The sequence below is a fragment of the Onychostoma macrolepis genome, chromosome 19, assembly GCF_012432095.1.
Source record: "Onychostoma macrolepis isolate SWU-2019 chromosome 19, ASM1243209v1, whole genome shotgun sequence".
Classification (NCBI taxonomy): domain Eukaryota; kingdom Metazoa; phylum Chordata; class Actinopteri; order Cypriniformes; family Cyprinidae; genus Onychostoma; species Onychostoma macrolepis.
The window spans coordinates 1,058,833-1,077,578 of record NC_081173.1 but is presented as its reverse complement, the minus strand read 5'-3'; the positions used below and the strand labels follow the sequence as shown (position 1 = coordinate 1,077,578).

Genomic DNA, 18,746 nt, shown 5'->3' with positions numbered 1-18,746 from the left:
CTGGGGATTGTGCGGGCGTGGAACCCTCTATTGCTCAGGAGAGCAGAACTTTATATTACGTATGCATTGTGTTATATTGAGCGCTGATAGCGCAACTTTTTGTTGACAATTGAAGCTAAATAAACGCCAGTGACAGCCCAGTCGACCTCGTCCTCTTTCTTCCTGAAACATTGACTTTGACTTTGTTACACTGGTACCGAAACCCGGGAAGGAAGCAGGAGGGACGCTGCCATCATACAGACTCCAACAAGCACGCCGTTTGCGGAAGTCATCTCATCTCTTGCAGTCCTCCACCAAGAACAACACCAGACGCTGCTGGATATGCGGACTGACCAGGAGCACCTCTTCCAGGCCATTTTCCGGGCACAACAGGAGGACCGCGAGACGTTCCGGAGCTGGATGAACCGGGAGGTTCGGGCAGAAACAACAGCAGGGGCAATCCCACCTCCCCACCTGCCTCTGAACAAGATGGGGGCTCAGGATGACCCCGAAGCTTTCTTAGATCTCTTTGACAAAACCGCGGAAGCTGGGGGGTGGCCTCGAGAGCAGTGGCCGGTGTGTCTGATACCTCTGTTGTCAGGGGAAGCGCAGGTGGCTGCTCAGCAACTGCCCGTGCCGAACCTCCTGGTCTTTGATGATCTGAAAAGAGCCATCCTCCAGCGGGTCGGCCGAAGCCCAGAGCAACATCGCCAGCGGTTCCGTTCGCTGGTCCTGGGCGAGAGCGGTCGGCCCTTTGTGATGGCACAACAGCTCCGGGACTCATGCCGCAAATGGCTGCTGGCTGAGGGAAGCGACGTCGACCACATCATCGACTGGGTGGTACTGGAGCAGTTCGTCACTCGTCTGCCGAGGAAGACTGCAGAGTGGGTCCAGTGCCACCGACCGACGTCGCTGGACTCAGCCATCCAACTGGCGGAGGATTAGATGGTAGCGTGCCCCGGGGTCGGCGAACCCCTTCCAGCTGTCTCTCTCTCGTCACCTTTACTTTCTCCCTCTCTCTCTCCCTCTGCCGCTCGACATGTCCCCCTTCCTAGGTCCCGTCCTCCAGGTCTTCCTCGAGTCCCGCCCCGAGGGCAGGGTGGGACCGGCCAGGATTATGCCTCTGGTCTGACAGTCCCACCCAGGGCTACCGCTGGGACAGATACTGTCTCCGTTCCCCCGCTCTCTCCAAGCAACTCACTTAACCCACTTCCTGCCACTAGGGCGGCGGGGAGGTCTGGGCCGGCCTGTGTGCGTTGCAGGGACCTGGGGCATTTTACTGACATGTGTCCGGTGATGGAGGTGGGGACAATGATCCGGGTCCCGGATGCACCGCAGGCTGCCCCCGGTCAGGCTGGCGGGTACCAAATACCTGTGAGTATTAAGGGGGGTACCTATCAGGCTCTGGTGGATTCAGGATGTAACCAAACCTCTATCCATCAAAGTCTGATTCGGCCCGAGGCATTGGATACAAGCCGCATGGTTCAGGTACGGTGTGTGCACGGGGATGTGGTGAGATATCCTTTAATGTCCGCTGTGATCCAATTTAGGGGACAAAATCATAGTGTGGAGGTCGCAGTTAACCCGCACCTCCGACATCCGCTGATTCTGGGAACTAATTGGCCTGCTTTTAGTGAATTATTGGGATGTTTTTGTGCGGATGTCTCTTGGGGAAAAGGAAAACAGGGAAGGGGCACGCTCGTACAGGTGGGAGAGGTTGAACCGGGACCACTGAGTCCTGAACCAGAGGAACAGAGTGGAATCGAGAGGCTGATCCTCTCGGAGCACGATGATTTTCCTCTGGAACAGACTCAGGATGAGTCATTAAAACATGCTTTTGAACAGGTCCGTTATATCGACGGTCAACCTCTCCAGCCTACTCGGCCGCTATCCTATCCCTATTTTTCAATTGTGAAAGATCGATTGTATCGAGTGACCCAAGACGCTCAGACAAAGGAATTTACAACACAGTTGTTAGTGCCAAAAAGCCGTCGGGAAATGCTTTTCCAGGCGGCTCATTGTAATCCCATGGCTGGACATTTAGGCCAAACGACAACACTAAATCGTCTCATGACCCGTTTTTTTTTGCCGGGCATTCACGAGAACGTACGCGTCTTGTCGTGAATGTCAGCTGGTGAACCCACCGGCCTTCCCAAAAGCGCCTTTGCGCCCTCTACCGTTAATGCAGGTCCCCTTCGAAAGAATTGGGATGGACCTCATCGGGCCATTAGAGCGATCAGCGAGAGGACATCGCTTTGCATTAGTCCTGGTGGACTATGCAACCCGATATCCTGAGGCAGTGCCGCTCCGCAGCATTTCTGCGAAGAGTGTTGCGGACGCGCTGTTTCGCTTAATCTCCCGAGTGGGGATCCCGAAAGAGATCCTCACTGATCAAGGCACGGCGTTTATGTCACGTACGTTACGCAAACTATACGAATTATTGGGCATTAAATCGATTCGCACCAGTGTCTATCACCCACAAACGGACGGACTGGTGGAACGATTTAATCGCAAGTTAAAAACCATGATTCGTAAGTTTGTTCACGAAGACGCCAAAAATTGGGATAAGTGGTTGGAACCCCTCTTGTTCGCTGTGCGGGAGGTCCCGCAAGCCTCCACGGGGTTTTCCCCCTTCGAGCTTCTTTATGGACGTCAGCCCCGAGGGGTTCTTGATGTCCTGAGAGAAACTTGGGAGGACGGACCTTCTCAAAGTAAAAATGAAATTCAGTATGTACTGGACCTGAGAACAAAACTCCACACTCTGGGGCGGCTATCTAGGGAGAATTTGTTACAGGCCCAGGACAGACAAAGCCGGCTATATAACAGGGGAACCAATTTGCGGAAATTTTCACAGGGAGATAAAGTGCTTGTATTGCTCCCAACTTCGATTTCCAAATTACTTGCGAAGTGGCAAGGACCGTTTGAGGTCACACGGCAAGTGGGAGATCTCGATTATGAGGTGGTACGAACAGATAGGGGTGGGGCACATCAAATCTATCACCTCAACCTCCTAAAAAAAATGGAGCGAGGCGGAGTCAGTGATGCTGGTGACGGAGAAGATGATCTCGGGCCAGAAGTGAGCATCAAAACGCAATCTCTCGCTCTGGCCCCGTGAGGAGATCATCTCTCGCCCTCCCAGCTCACTGACGTGGCCAGGTTGCAAGCAGAATTTGCTGATGTGTTCTCGCCCCTACCTGGTCGAACAAATCTCATTCAGCATCATATCGAGACCGAGTCAGGCGTAGTAGTATGCAGTCGGCCGTATCGGTTACCTGAGCACAATAAAAAGGTGGTTCAAACGGAATTAGAGGCAATGCTCGAAATGGGAGTGATAGAAGAATCCAACAGTGATTGGGTGAGCCCGATAGTCTTAGTTCCTAAGACGGATGGCTCGGTCTGATTCTGTGTGGATTACCGCAAAGTGAATGCTGTGTCGAAATTCGACGCGTATCCAATGCTGCGAGTCGACGAATTGCTTGATCGGCTGGGCACAGCTCGTTTTTATTCGACACTGGACTTAATGAAAGGATATTGGCAGATCCCCTTATCGCCGGTGTCTAAAGAAAAGACAGCTTTCACAACGCTGTTTGAATTACACCAATTCGTTACGCTTCCGTTCGGCTTGTTCGGGGCGCCGGCTACTTTTCAGTGACTCATGGACCGTATTCTCCGGCCCCATGTTGCATATGCCGCTGCCTACCTGGATGATATCATCATCTATAGTAATGACTGGCAGCGGCATATGGAGCATGTGAGGGCTGTCCTGAGAGCGCTGAGGGTGGCCGGACTCACGGCCAACCCGAGGAAGTGTGCGGTTGGGCGTGTGGAGGTCAGGTATCTGGGCTTCCACTTGGGTCACGGACAAGTGCGTCCCCAAATTAATAAGACTGCAACCATTGCAACTTGTCCGAGACCTAAGACCAAAAAGGAGGTGAGACAGTTCCTGGGGCTGGCGGGATACTATAGAAGGTTTGTGCTGTGTCAGTGGACGGAGCTGTGTCAGCAGGCTTTTACCCAGGTAAAGGCTGCTCTGTGTGGTGGACCACTATTACACTCTCCTGACTTTTTTCTCCCCTTCTTGTTGCAGACTGACGTGTCGGACAGGGGGCTGGGTGCAGTCCTGTCCCAGGAGATAGAGGGGGAGGAGCGGCCGGTGCTGTACATTAGTTGCAAGCTCTCGAAGAGAGAGACTAAGTACAGCACCATAGAGAAGGAGTGTTTGGCCATCAGGTGGGCCGTCCTCACCCTCCGATATTATCTCCTGGGACGGGAATTCACTCTCTGTTCGGACCACGCCCCTCTGCGGTGGCTCCACCGCATGAAGGATACCAACGCGCGGACCACTCGTCAGCGGGAGAGAGAGAGCTGGGAGACAAGCGGTGAGTAAGTGGGTCAAGTGCAAATGACAAACACCTGTGTCTTGTTCCAGTAAGTGGCGTGGGGAGACCGCATAAAGACACCTGGGAACGTCAGAGAGGGAGAGAGAGACCAACTGCTGACTGCTGGCTGGGGATTGTGCGGGCGTGGAACCCTCTATTGCTCAGGAGAGCAGAACTTTATATTGCGTATGCATTGTGTTATATTGAGCGCTGATAGCGCAACTTTTTGTTGACAATTGAAGCTAAATAAACCCCAGTGACAGCCCAGTCGACCTCGTCCTCTTCCTTCCTGAAACATTGACTTTGACTTTGTTACAGCCGCCCAAATGTGCACGCAAAGAAAGAAGGCGTGGTTTCAGTAACCGCAGTAGTGTTGATGCAGCCATGACAGGGAGACGCTGTGTTTCTATACGAATGCAAAAGCACTTTATTTGGTCTTCCGAAAGTAGATGCAGTTAGTAATCATTAAGATTACTTACAACAGAACAGCAGAACCCAAATGTTTGAATTTGTGCAACACATTTGCACAACCTAGAAGAGTACATGGCTGGCTGTGCACAAAGGCTATTTCTAAAAAAAAAAATGGGTAAATTCTTACTTTGCTATGACAATCTGGCGCTTCTGAACCAGCAACTGTAAGTATGTTTTGTTAATAGTTTAAGTATTTGCTATTGACTGTTCAAATGCGGAGTTTTGCGCCGTGTAGAGTATTGCATCGTGTGTGTGAGAGAGAGACAGGGTCACACATCACAGTGGAGTCAGCTTTCTTAATCGCGGCTTGTGTACTGCAAATACATACGAGCATCATCACTGTGTCTGTCACGCGACTCTGTTCCCCTCTCGGGCTTGAACTTTTGGTAAAACTAAGGACATTATTAACTGTCTTTACATTTTGAAAGCTGAAGCTCGCGATTATGGAAAGGGGTGTTACATTTCCGACGTGTGCTTGTGGTGTTCGGCCAATCACAATGCACTGGGTCGGCTGGCCAATCAGAGCAGACTGTGCTTGTCGGAAGGAGGGGCTTTGTAGAAAATGACGCGTTTGAGAGAGGGGGGTCATAGAGAAACTACAATAATGTACAGTATTTGAAAAATATTTTTTTTTTTTAACATTAAAGCATGTCAACATATTCTGTTACACCAAATACACCAAATAATGATCTTTAAAATACCATCATATGACCCCTTTAAGTATTTGCTCTTTAACTACACAAATACTACAACAAAGCACCATTACGCACTGTGAGATTTAAATAGTGGTTCTTAAACTTTTCACGCCAGTTACTACCTACCTCAAATCAGAACATCCAAGCATCACCAATAACAACTTCACTTTGAACTCTAGCAACACACACACAATGCAATGTTTTGATCAGAAATATCTATACCATTTATCTATACCATAAGTATTTCCTGTATTTCAGATAAAGTATGATGCCTAATCCTTATCACTGCCTTCCATTGAAATCGGTCTGAAACAGATGGTGGGTATATCTGAAATAGAAATACATCAGTTTTCATTAGCAATATCAACACACAATAGTTGGTCAAGTCAAGTCAAGTCAAGTCACCATTATTTATATAGGGCTTTTAAAAATACAGATTGTGTCAAAGCAGCTTTACACTATTATTTAGGAAAAATAGTGTGTAGTAATTCAAAATGACAACAATTGGTCAACCAGTGATTGAGGTAAAAGGTGGTATTACAAAACCAATTTACACTGATATCGCTATAATTTAGTGGGCATTTATTCTTTCCCCTGTGTTCAATAGAAGAAAGAAATGCATACAATTTATAATGGCAATAGGGTGAATAAATTATGACAGGAGTTGCTTTGTCCCTTGTATCTTGTGTCTAATGCAGCTCCTGGAGTAAAGCTGGTTGATTCTGTTTCTCTGCCTATTACACAAAGCACCTTGATTCAAATATTACAGGATCATAGTTGTGAGGTTTGAACAATAAGTTGCTGAAAAAACCAATGAGTGCACTGGGTGAGCAGCTTAGTAAAACCAGTAGATTGTGTGCTTTATTATAAGTAGAAGTGGTCAATACAGTGTGTTTTAGACTTTGATATGACATATGTGAAATATACTGTCATATTAAGTAAAATGTATATGAAACTTTAGAAAAAAGTCCAAGGCACTACTTTTGCAGTTAACTGCTAAGTTGAGAAGAAGCAAAACTTCGGTAACACTTTACAATAGGGTTAATTAGTTAACATTAGTTAACAACATTAGTTAACATGAACTAAGAATAATCAATTCTTCTACAGCATTTATAATCTTAATTAATATTAATTTCAGCATTTACTAATGTATTTTTAAAATCACAAGTTGTGTTTGTTAACTTTAGTTAATGCACTGTGAACTAACATGAACAAACAATGAACAACTGTATTTTCATTAACTAACATTAACAAAGATTAATAAATAGTGTAATAAATGCATTGTTCATTGTTTGTTCATGTTAGTTAATACATTAACTAATGTTAACAAATGACACCTTATTGTAAAGTGTTACCAAAACTTCAAAGAGGAAAATAAAAAAACTTAATACAATACAATACAATGATGAGAAAGAAAGAAAGTAAGAAAGAAAGAAAAAGAAAGAAAGTTACAACTGTTACGAATCCTGTGCCTGCTCTTCTATCCGACTGCCACAAGAGGTCGCCCTGCCATCATATTGACTTTCACACCACACATCACAATGGACTGCATTTCCCATCAGCCATCTCACTAATCACACGCTCACCTGATCACACGCACACAGCTGTATCCAATCAGACACTCTTTTTAAGCCTTGGACTTTCTCTGCCCCACTGCCGATTATTGTATGCATTATCGCTGCCCTACAGAGCCTTGTTAGTTTCCCTAGTCTTGCCTTTTTCGGATTGTTTTCCCCTGCCTGGACTCTCGCTAACATTTTGGATTACCTCTCTGGTCTAGCCGCTTTTGATACTGTTCGCCTATCGTCGACCCACGCTTGTCTTTGTTTACTCTTTATCTCGCCCATGTTATACCTGTTTGCCACTGTTCGACCCTGCCTGTTATGACCACGTCTCTGCTCATTAAAAACTTGCATATGGATCCGCACGTCTCACGTCTCGTCAGTCCCATAACAACAACTATGGATCTAAATCTAACTCTTTGAAACCTGGAAAAGCAGTTGCTTTTAGTGCTGTCAAACGATTAATTCATTAATTAACCGCATCCAAAATAAAAGTTTTTGTTTACATAATATATGTATGTGTGTATTTATTATGTATATACATTTATATATTTATATTCTTATATTTTATATTATATTTATTATAAATTGAATATATAACCATAACATATTTTTCTTAAATATATACATGTATGTGTTTGTATTTATATATACATAACAAATATACACAGTTTACACACACATATATTGTAAACAAAAAACTTTTATTTTGAATGTGATTAATCGTTTGACAGCACCAGTTGCTTTACATCCAAAAAGCCTCTCTTTGTAGAAATCTTTGTTGTCTATACACCTTCCTAAAAGATCCAGTTACTGTTACCAAACTGATAATTTTCTCAAGTGGAAGGATTGGAATCATGTGCAATTGTGTTTGTTCCATCGCAGCCAAGTTACTTCTCACAACTGTCTTTAAGTGTCTCATGAAAATGTGTATAAATAGTTCTCCAAATAAAAACGAAAACTCGTGGTATTGATACGCAAAAATGGACTTTGGCGTATATATGATACGAACGTGTTTGGCGTGCATATAAAACGCAGTTTTCGCTTGCATATGATACAAAATTGTTGGCGTGCATATGTTTTCAAGTAGATATGATACGCATCTACCCCACAACCCTAATCCTACCCATCGCGTAGCATATACACGCCAAAGTCCATTTTTGCATATCAATACCACAAGTTTTCATTTTTATTTGGCGTACTATTTATATGCACTTTCATGAGATCGGGTTGTCTTTAAAAGTCTGAGCTTTTTTTGATCGCTCACAATTGGTTCTGGAATTCTGGAAAATTTCACATAGACTTTACTTTGGGTTCTTTCTCCCTCTCCTTGTCTTTCTTTTGATCTTGTGTTGTTCATTTTTTTGCTAACAACTTTTTATTAAATTTTCTTCTGGAAACAGTAGTGAAAAACAAAAAGCAACTGTGCAAATTTAGAACCTACCCCCACCCACATTAAAATAATTTTGGTTTCACTTTATATTAGGTGGCCTTAACTAATATGTACTTGCATTTAAATTAATAATTTGGTACAATGCACTTATTGTGCACATACAACATACATGTTTTTACATTGCACTTATATTTTTAAAAATACCTACATGTAATTACATCTGTAATTAATTTATGTAATTACATTTATAATTACACTGTTGACCCATCACTTACACCTTAACCCACCCTTAAACTTACCCATAACACCAAACCTGTCCCTAACCTTAGCCGTATCCCACCTCAATAGCAGCAAGAGTTTTGTAATACAATATGAACACAATAAGTACATTGCACTTATTTTTTGATGTAAGTACATAGTAGTTAAGGCCACCTAATATAAAGTGTGACCATAATTTTGGTAACTTTCTATGAAGCCCATATTTATAATACATTATAAGGGTATTTTTAAGGCATTATAATAAATGCATAATGCATTATAAAAAACCTTATAATGTGTAATATCATCTAATGAATATTCATAAGAACAGTTTTAATGTATTACAATATTTACTTATTTGTGGTTATAGCTTTTAAGAGTATGATGACTTATAACACACAGTGAACATGTTGCATCCACTTTTACAATGGATTATATTTCTCATAGTTATAATGTATTATAAGTCTCATATCTTGCCATCTTTCTTATGCTACTTTACTTAAAGCCATCAATGACCACTTATAAGTATAGTAATAATAATAGTAATATATTTTTTTCTCTCAAACAGCCATAAGATCAGATATCAGATCAGATGAATGTGTAATATGACACATTTGCTTTGAACTATTTTTATTTTAATATCAGTTTGATTATTCTGATGGTACCCTTTAGACAGCTGTTGATAAGTAACTCTGCAACTACATGTCAACTAGCTGTCATTGGAGTATTAGTAGTATGTCTGCTAAATATATGCTAACACTTTATTTTGATGGTTCCCCAACAGACAAACCAACTATAAGTAACTTTGCAAGTACGTCAACATTATACCTACACTAACCTAACCTAACCTTAACCTAAGCCTACTAATACTCTAATAGTTGACATGTAGTTGCCAAGTTGCTTATAGTCAATAGACTAACGGGACCATCAAAATAAAATTTAACCTAACATATAAACATTGCATTTTTTTTTTTTTTTTTTTTCCAGTTGAAATAATTAACTAGCTCACATCAAAATTAATATTAGCCTCACAGGGAACACTCAAATAACACTCCACACCTAACCACTTACAAGATGTACTGTAGTAAGATACTATGCAGATCTTAAATAATGTCAAGATATACATGTATAGTCCATTATGAATGTAAAAGTAGATTTAATATGGTGTTCATTGTGTTATAAATAATCATAATCTTAAAAGTTATAACCACAAATGCATAAGCATTATAATGTATTGTAATTATTGTTATGATTATTTATAAGACAGTATAACAAATTATAAGTTTTTTTTTTATATAATGCATTCATTATAATGCCTTAAGAATACCCTTATAATGTATTATATATATGTATTAAAAAAAAAATTTCAAAGGAAAGATTGCCATCAAAAAGTATGCCTAGGTTCCTAGCTGATGACGAAGAATTTACAGAGCAGCCATCAAGTATTAGACAGTGATCTAGGTTATTACATGCAAAAGTTTTTGGTCCAATAATTAACACCTCCGTTTTTTTCAGAATTTAGCAGTAAGAAATTGCTAGTCATCCAGTTTTTGATATCAACTATACATTCCGTTAGTTTTTCAAATTGGTAAGTTTCATCAGGTCGCGAAGAAATATAGAGCTGGGTATCATCAGCATAAAAGTGAAAGCTAACACCATGTTTCCTAATGATATCTCCCAAGGGTAACATGTAAAGCGTGAAAAGGGGCCAAGTACTGAGCCTTGAGATACTCCATACTGCACTTGTGATTGGTATGATACCTCTTCATTTACTGCCACAAATTGATGGCGGTCAGATAAGTACGATTTGAACCATGCCAGTGCACTTCCTCTAATGCCAACATAATTTTCTAGTCTATTTAAAAGAATGTTGTGGTCGATAGTGTCAAATGCGGCGCTAAGATCCAGTAACACTAATAGAGAGATATAACCACGATCAGATGATAAAAGCAGGTCGTTTATAACTATAATGAGAGCAATCTCAGAACTATAATATGGTCTAAAACCTGACTGGAAATCCTCACATATATCATTTTCTCTCTAAGAAGGAACATAGTTGTGATGATAGAAAAGGTTCTAATATCTTTGACAGAAAAGAGATTGGTCTGCAATTAATTAATTCTTTGGGGTCAAGTTGTGTTTTTTTAATGAGATTCTTAATAACAGCCAGTTTGAAGGTTTTTGGGACATATCCTAATTACAATGATTAGTTAATAATATTAGAAGAGGATCTATTACTTCTGGAAGCACTTCTTTTAGGAGCTTAGATGGAACAGGGTCTAACATACAGTTTGTTGGTTTAGATGATTTAACAAGTTTATACAATTCTTCATTTCCAATAGAAGAGAATGAGTGAAATTGTTCCTCAGGGGATCTATAGTGCACTATCTGATGCGATACTGTGGCTGACAGCTACATGGTTACAATTTTATCTCTAATAGTTTCAATCTTGGAAGTAAAATAGTTAATAAAATCATTACTACTGTGCTGCTGGGTAATGTCTGCACCTGCTGATGTTATATTTTTTTGTTAATTTAACCACTGTATTGAATAAATAGTTGGGGTTGTGTTTGTTTTCTTCTAAAAGAGACAAAGTAAACAGATCTAGCCCTTTTTAAGACTTTCCTGTAGGAGAGAGTATTTTCCTGCCAAGCAATACGAAATACCTCTAATTTTGTTTTTCTCCAGCTGCGCTCCATTTTCCGGGCTGCTCTCTTTAGGGCCCGAGTGTGTTCATTATTCCACGGTGTTGGACTCTTTTCCTTAATCTTCCTTAAGCGTAAAGGAGCAACCGTATCTAAAGTGATGGAAAAGAGAGAGTCCGTAGTTTCTGTTACATCATCAAGTTGTTCTGAGCTATTGGATATGCTTAGGAACTGAGAGAAGTCAGGAAGATTATTTATAAAGTAGTCTTTTGTGGTAGAAGTGATGGTTCTACCATATTTGTAACAAGGAGTTGTCTTTACAGCTTTAGCTATATGTAATATACACGAAACTAGATAATGATCTGAGATATCATCTGTAGCTCTGCTGCAAAATTTCAACGCCACTGACATCAATTCCATTTGACAGTATTAAATCTATAGTATGATTTCGACAATGAGTCGTGTGAGTTCCTGACACGAGTTGTTTAACACCAACAGAGTTTAGAATGTCTATAAATGCTGATCCCAACGAATCTCTTTCATTATCAACATGGATATTAAAATCACCAACGATTAGTACTTTATCTGCAGTCAGCACTAACTCCGATAGAAGATCAGAAAATTCTTTAATAAAGTCTGTATGGTGCCCTGGTGGCCTGTATACAGTAGCCAGTACAAACATCACAGGGGATTTATCATTAACACTTGTTTCTTTGGATAACGTTATATGAAGCACCATTACTTCGAACAAATTATACCTGAAACCCGACCTCTGAGAAATATTGAAAACATTGCTATAAATTGTAGCAACACCTCCTTTGGACGTGGTTCATGTTTGTAACTGTAATCTTGGGGGATAGACTTGTTTAAGGTAATGTAATCATCTGGTTTTAGCCAGGTTTTGGTCAAACAAAGCACATCTAGTTTATGGTCAGTGTGATGGCCCACGAGGTGGCCACACATTAGAGAATGGTAATGTGTGTTTACGAGCGTACACATACACGTACCCACACATGTTAGTGCATACATTTTCATTTCCATATTGATTGAGTTAAATCCGACTGATAACAACTTTTAAACCATATTCTTAATTTTGTATTTCAAATAAGATGCAAATTCTGTTTATCTGTCATCTCAACACTTTATTAAATCACAGTACATGGTAGCTAATTGGAGTGCACACAATTTAGTTTGCTGTTCTGTGTATTTTGTTTGCTAATACCGTTTCTTTGAGTTGAGGTTGCCGTGCAGTGGGCGCTGTGGCAAGTTGTGGAGGTTCTCGAGCTTTCGGCGTTGGGTCCCGGGTATCTAAAGGACCGTCGTGCTGCTTCCACCGCTCTTTAGTTCTGCCGGCCGGCACCAACAGACAGATGAAGCAGGGGGAGAACCAATATAGTTTAAATTTAAGGCTGCTGGTTTAATTATTTTTCTTTAATAGTATTTTGTTTGGTTTTATGTAAGATTCATATTTAATCTTTGTTTCAAGTATTTAAGAAGTTGTTGTTTGTTATTGTACTTTGTAGTTTGTGTTTTTTTTTTTTTTTCCTCCCTTTTGTGAGTAATGTGGACTAGTCCAATTGTATAAATGTGGTTCTGTTGTGTCATTTGGTGTGAGTTCAGTTTGGTCAGTGCAAGTCTTTGTTTAGTGTTGTTTTTTAGACTATTTCTTTAATAGGCCTAGTTATTTGATGATTTGTGGAAAGTTTGTTTTTTTCCATTTCAAATATATAACAAAAACTTTTTTGTTTGATTGATTAAAATAATACATTTTTTTGGAAACTTATTTTTCTATTCTCCCTTATGCTTTGGCTCGGTCCCTCACAGTCAGTGATCATATAATTTACAAAAAGTGCTGTTGTAGAAAGGGATCTAATGCTCAATAAGCCAAGCTTTATCATTTGTTTATCTGTATTATATCTATTTTGTATTTGTTGAGCATCAATTAAATTGTTACTCTTACTTTGGTTTGGATGTTTTCTGTATTTTCTAGTTCGGGGAACAGACACAGTCTCTATAGTGTGATATCTAGGTGAAGGAGTCTCTATGTGGTGAGAATTAACTGTCTTCTGTGAAGTGAGGCGGCTAGCAGACGGTCAGTTTAGCCAGTCTGTCTGCTTCCTGACCTGGGCCCCAGTTAGTCAAGTACGAACTCTAAGACTATGTGCCATATTTCTAGAGAGAAGAGCGGCACCACCCCAGGAGGGATGAACACCATCTCTTTTCAACAGGTCAGGTCTGCCCCAAAAATTCTTCCTACAGATAGAGAGAGATGGCAGATTAAAAAAAAAGAGGAATATATCAGAGAAACAAAATATTAAAAAGAAGGGTTACGATCAGGCAAGAGGTAGGACCTGTGTAAATATCGGAGCAGCTTTCCAGCGGTGGAGAGAACTCAAGGAGCGAGAAAGGCTCGAATCAGATGCCAAGGTTGCTTTGTTTCTTTTTCATAGGTAAGAAACGTTGATTTTGCTTCATTTCACACAACTTATCCGTGTTGGCTTTTGTTTGAATATGCTTGTGTGTCATCTTCACTTGTTTCTGCGATCAGCGTTGCCACGGTTGTGTATGTACGTGTGGGGCGGAGATTTCAAAATAAGGGTGAGGTCCTGTTGGGGTATGGGCGTGTTTGTTTTGGTGCTTTCAAATATCAACATCGTTTGGGAAAAATTGCTTCATGCAAATGATAATTAATCAAATCAATCAAAAAAGGATCTTTGCTCACTGATTCCAAGAGAAAAGGGACTGTTTTGTTTGAAGCGTGCATCTGGTAAGAACGATTATTCCTGCACGGGCAGCCCTCACTTAGCCTCCAGGAAGCCTAAGCGTTGTTTTATTGAAAATAATCAAGTTTGAAGTCACCGTTATGGAGGTAAGCGCTTGCTTTAGTTGGGCTCTTGACCCTTGATTTCTTATCTTTAATGTTTCTCTGGCTGTTATAACTGTGTGTTTCTGAAGCAATTTTGTTATAGCAAAAGTTATGAGAAAGCAAACTGATCAGATGGTGATGGTTACTTATTGATGATTCAGTCATTATGTAGTGTCCTGATTCGCTGATCTCTGAGAACATTATTTAGGTTTAATAGTTTCACTTTATGGTAGCCCTAGACTACCACTGCATGAAGTTTTGTCCTGCTTTAATATTTTGAACATGTTTCAGTCATCATGCACAAATTATTTGGACAAGATCACATAGACCAATTTTCTCTGAAGGGCATAGACCAGCAACTGAGAAAGCAACCCTTGAGAACTATTTGAGGATGATTATTTTAAAATTGTGTACGTAGTGGTTCATTCAAGTCCAAGTTCATTCAAGACCAATAAAATTCTCAAGGGATTACTGGCCCTGGCAAAGGAGAATCAAACATACTCCTGCTAGATCTATTGTTGGTCAATCGATCTGTCAGATTAGGAGAGAGAGCAGGCTAAGGCAAGGATCTACAGTAGGTGCAAAGGGAAGTTTAAAAAAGAAAGAATAACATCCATGAGAAAACAATGGGAACAAGGCGAGCGAGAACTATCAGCGCAAACACAAACATCGACTGACACTGCACAAATGAAGCACAAGAACTGTTTTTACACATAAGTAAACAAGATTAACAAGGGGTAACACTTTATTTCGATAGTCCACTTTAGACATTCTACTAACAGTAAGTAACTTTGTAAATACATGTCAACTAGCAGTCATTAGAGTATTAGTAGAGAGTCTTGTTTAATATCTTCTAACACTTTATTTTGATGGGTCCACAACATACTGACTATTAGAAACTTTGCAAGTATATGTCAACTTATCCTACTAACCTTAAACCTACCCTACTGAGAGTTAGTAGACATGTACACTCATGGCCAAAAATATTGGCACACTTGGTAAATATGATCAAAGAAGGCTGTGAAAATTAATCTGCATTGTTAATCTTTTTGATCTTTTATTACAAAAAATTCACAAAAATCTAACCTTTCATTGGATAATAAGAATTTAAAATGGGGGGAAATATCATAATGAAATGTTTTTCTCTAATAATTTTTTCTCTATAATGCCTGTTGAGGTTAGAGAACACCTGACAAGAGATCAGAGACCATTCCTTCATCCAGAATCACTCCAGAAGCTTTAGATTCCCAGCTCCATGTTGGTGCTTCTTCTCTTCAGTTCACCCTACTCATTTTCTATAGGGTTCAGGTCAGAGGACTGGAATGGCCGTAGCAGGAGCTTGGTTTTGTGCTCAGTGACCCATTTTTGTGTTGTTTTTGAGATTTGTGTTTGGATTATTGTACGGTTGGACGATCCAAACATGGCCCATTATAAGATTTCTAACAGAGTCAGTCACTTATTGATTTTTTTATCTGTTGGTATTTGATAGAATCCATGATGCCATGTGTCTAAACAAGATGTCCAGGACCTCCAGCAGAAATATAGGCCCACAACATCAAAAATACAGTAGTATATTTCATTGTACAAATGGGGTACTTTTTATCCCTATCTTCACCGAACCCATCTTGAGTGTTTGCTGCTAAAAAGCTAATTTTTTAGTTTCATCTGACCATAGAAGCCAGTCCCATTTGAAGTTCCAGTCGTGTCTGATAACTGAATATGCTGGAGTTTTTGGATGAGCTAGGAGAATTTTTCTAGAAACCCTCCCAAACAACATGTCGTGATGTAGGTGCTGTTTGACAATTTTTTTTTAAGCTTTTCTGACCCCGAGACTAAACTATTTTCTGCAATTCTCCAGTCCTTGGAGAGTCTTTAGCCACTCAAACTCTCCTTCTCACTGTGTATTAGGATGATATAGACACACATCCTCTTCCAGGCAGTTTCGTAAAATTTTATGTTGATTGGAAATTCTTAATTATTGCCCTGATGGTGGAAATGGGAATTTTCACTGCTCTAGCTCTTTTCTTAAAGCCACTTCACTAATTTGTGAAGCTCAATTATCTTTTGCTGCACATCAGAAATATATTATTTGGTTTTTCTCATTGTGATGGATGATTAAGGGAATTTGGGCTTTGTTTTTCCTCCTATTTATATTTCTGTGAAAGAGGAAGCCATGGCTGGATAATTTAATGTTCATAATCACCCTGGAGTGCTCAAAATTTTGAATATGAATGGGAATATACTTCAGAGATATTTTACTCATAAGAATTTCTAGGGGATCCAATAATTGTGTCCAACTTGTATTTGAGAAAAACATTTATTTCATAATGATATTTCCCCCCATTTTAAATTATTATTATCCAATGAAAGGTTAGATTTGTGTGATTTAAAAAAAAAATCTAAATCAAAAGGATTAACAATGCAGATTAATTTTCACAGTCTTCTTTGATCATATTTACTAAGGGTGCCAATATTTTTGGCCATGACTGTAGTTGCAAATTAATGACAAGTAGTTGGCATGTAGTTACAAAGTTGCTTATAGTTAGTAGAATGTCTAAAGCGGACTATTGAAATAAAGTGTAACCTAACAAGGTAACAAGAGGGTGTGGTTAGTTTCCAAGGGACCACATGGGGGTAACTATGGGAACTAACAAAGGAGGTACAGCAGCAGGGAAAACACAAAGGGGAACTAACAGACACACTTTTGCGTTCCCTCAAGAAACTTTGCGTTCCCTCGCAAAACATTTGCGTTCTCTTGCAAAACGTTTGCGTTCTCTCGCAAATATCTTTGCATTCCCTCGCAAAAGAATTTGGACAAACTCTTCCTGTTTACAGCTTACAGTGGTTACAGCTGATATGTTCACAATGGAGTGGTTCATAGAGTTTTATTTTGAACTTGGACTCAAAGTAATACAGTCAGTGCTACCATTATTAACAGGCTAACATTAATAACCTTATTAATAATAATATTACTATTAATAAAGCAGAACATGAATGTTCAGCATGTTCAGAATATGAAAGCAACGCCCTGCACGTTAAGCCTTTTCTTCCCCATAGAAAACACTTAAGGTAGGCTAATGAAAGGTTCATACAGCTCTTATGTTCACAATGGAGTGGTTCATAAAGTTTTTATTTTGAACTTAGACTCAAGTATAAAGAAATACAGTCAGTGCTTAGTTCAAGGCAAGGTTTTGGGACATTCTAAAAGGCTTTAATGTGGTTTGATGTATTAAAACAGTGACATTGGAGGACCAAATTCAACAACAAATACTAATAAAATTATTAGGTTTATAATAATAACCTTATTAATAATATTACTATTAATAAAGCATAATAGCCCAGAATATGAATGCAACAGATTTGGTATTTTTAAATCACCGTTTTCAGTCATTAGCCTACCTTAAGCGTTTTATGGGGGAGAAAAAGCTTACATGCAGGGCATTGCGTTCATATTCTGGACTATTCTGCTTAGTAAGTTCCGCTTCCGGCTTCGCTACTGTTCGGACACTCTTGCTTAATGCTCTGCGCTTTGCTCCCTATTTATGCACTTAAGATTTTAACTTCAGCAGATCAGCACAGTGCTCAAACAACACTTTTTTTTTTGGAAAAAAATTACTCTTTGCCTCCCACTGCCAGCAGCTTACATTCCGGAGATGGGAAAACACAGCTGTCTACATTCAAACAGACAAGAGAAAATACCTCTCGTGGAATCTACTTGCTGCATGATGCATTGCTGCAATACAAAGGATTGTGGTTCTTGAAGCAAAGTTATGTTCTGGACTTCCAAAACAGGCGGAACACACAGCAGATGGTAATCATGGACCCCCTCAGCATACAGCCGGTGAGTCCTGTGAATCTCAACAGTTTATACCAAGTGTAGAGGAACAAGCCGAAACTGATCAACAGACTAATCGATGGCACAAACAGGGAGTGAGACCCAAAGGCACTTGAGACATCAGATTGTCACAACTATCTCGTATTGCTGCCGTAGCATCCTCTACCCCAGATACGGCTATGACAAGACTTGTAAACACTGGTATTCTACCACCCCCTATACATCTTGAGAACAGATTTGAAGCATTAATGAATGTGGGTGAGGAATCCCCAGATGTGATTGAACATAGATCGCATCAGCCAGCAGCTACCATCGCTACTAACAGACGCTTGAGGTCAAGCAGACAGCGGCACTCAGCTCAGAGCGCAGCTGAGCCCAGGACTCTTGATAGTGGGTGACTCTATTATCAGAAACATCAGTAGCAGGACTACAACTACATGCTGCTTTCCTCAAGCAACCATCTCTGATGTAAACAAGGAACTTCGGAACATTCTGATGAAGCACAAGACTGAAAATCGAATCATCATCCATGTGGGGAAGAATGATATTTGGAAAGAGAAGTCAGAACTCCTTGAGAAGGATTTCAGTGAACTCTTTGAAACACTTCAAAGACTTGAAGTTCAGTCGTTCATCAGTGGACCACTCCCAGCAAGGGGAACTAAT

General features: G+C 40.3%; 1 protein-coding gene across 6 annotated transcripts in view; it reads right to left on the bottom strand.

The window, feature by feature from the left end:
* Positions 1-18,746, bottom strand: part of LOC131526454 (CMP-N-acetylneuraminate-beta-galactosamide-alpha-2,3-sialyltransferase 1-like) — a 62,095-nt gene that overhangs the window by 19,332 nt on the left and 24,017 nt on the right. Inside the window, exons 1-2 of one of the 6 annotated variants that reach the window (XM_058754795.1) lie at positions 11,404-11,533; positions 5,651-5,852 (exon numbers count right to left, since the gene is read on the bottom strand). The exons of 3 other annotated variants lie outside the window; for them this stretch is intronic. The gene's annotated coding sequence lies outside the window, so the exon portion shown is untranslated. Of the gene's footprint in view, positions 1-5,650; positions 5,853-11,403; positions 11,534-12,604; positions 12,687-18,746 lie in introns of those variants that run through there. 2 more of the 6 variants (XM_058754794.1, XM_058754796.1) reach the window with 2 other exon arrangements.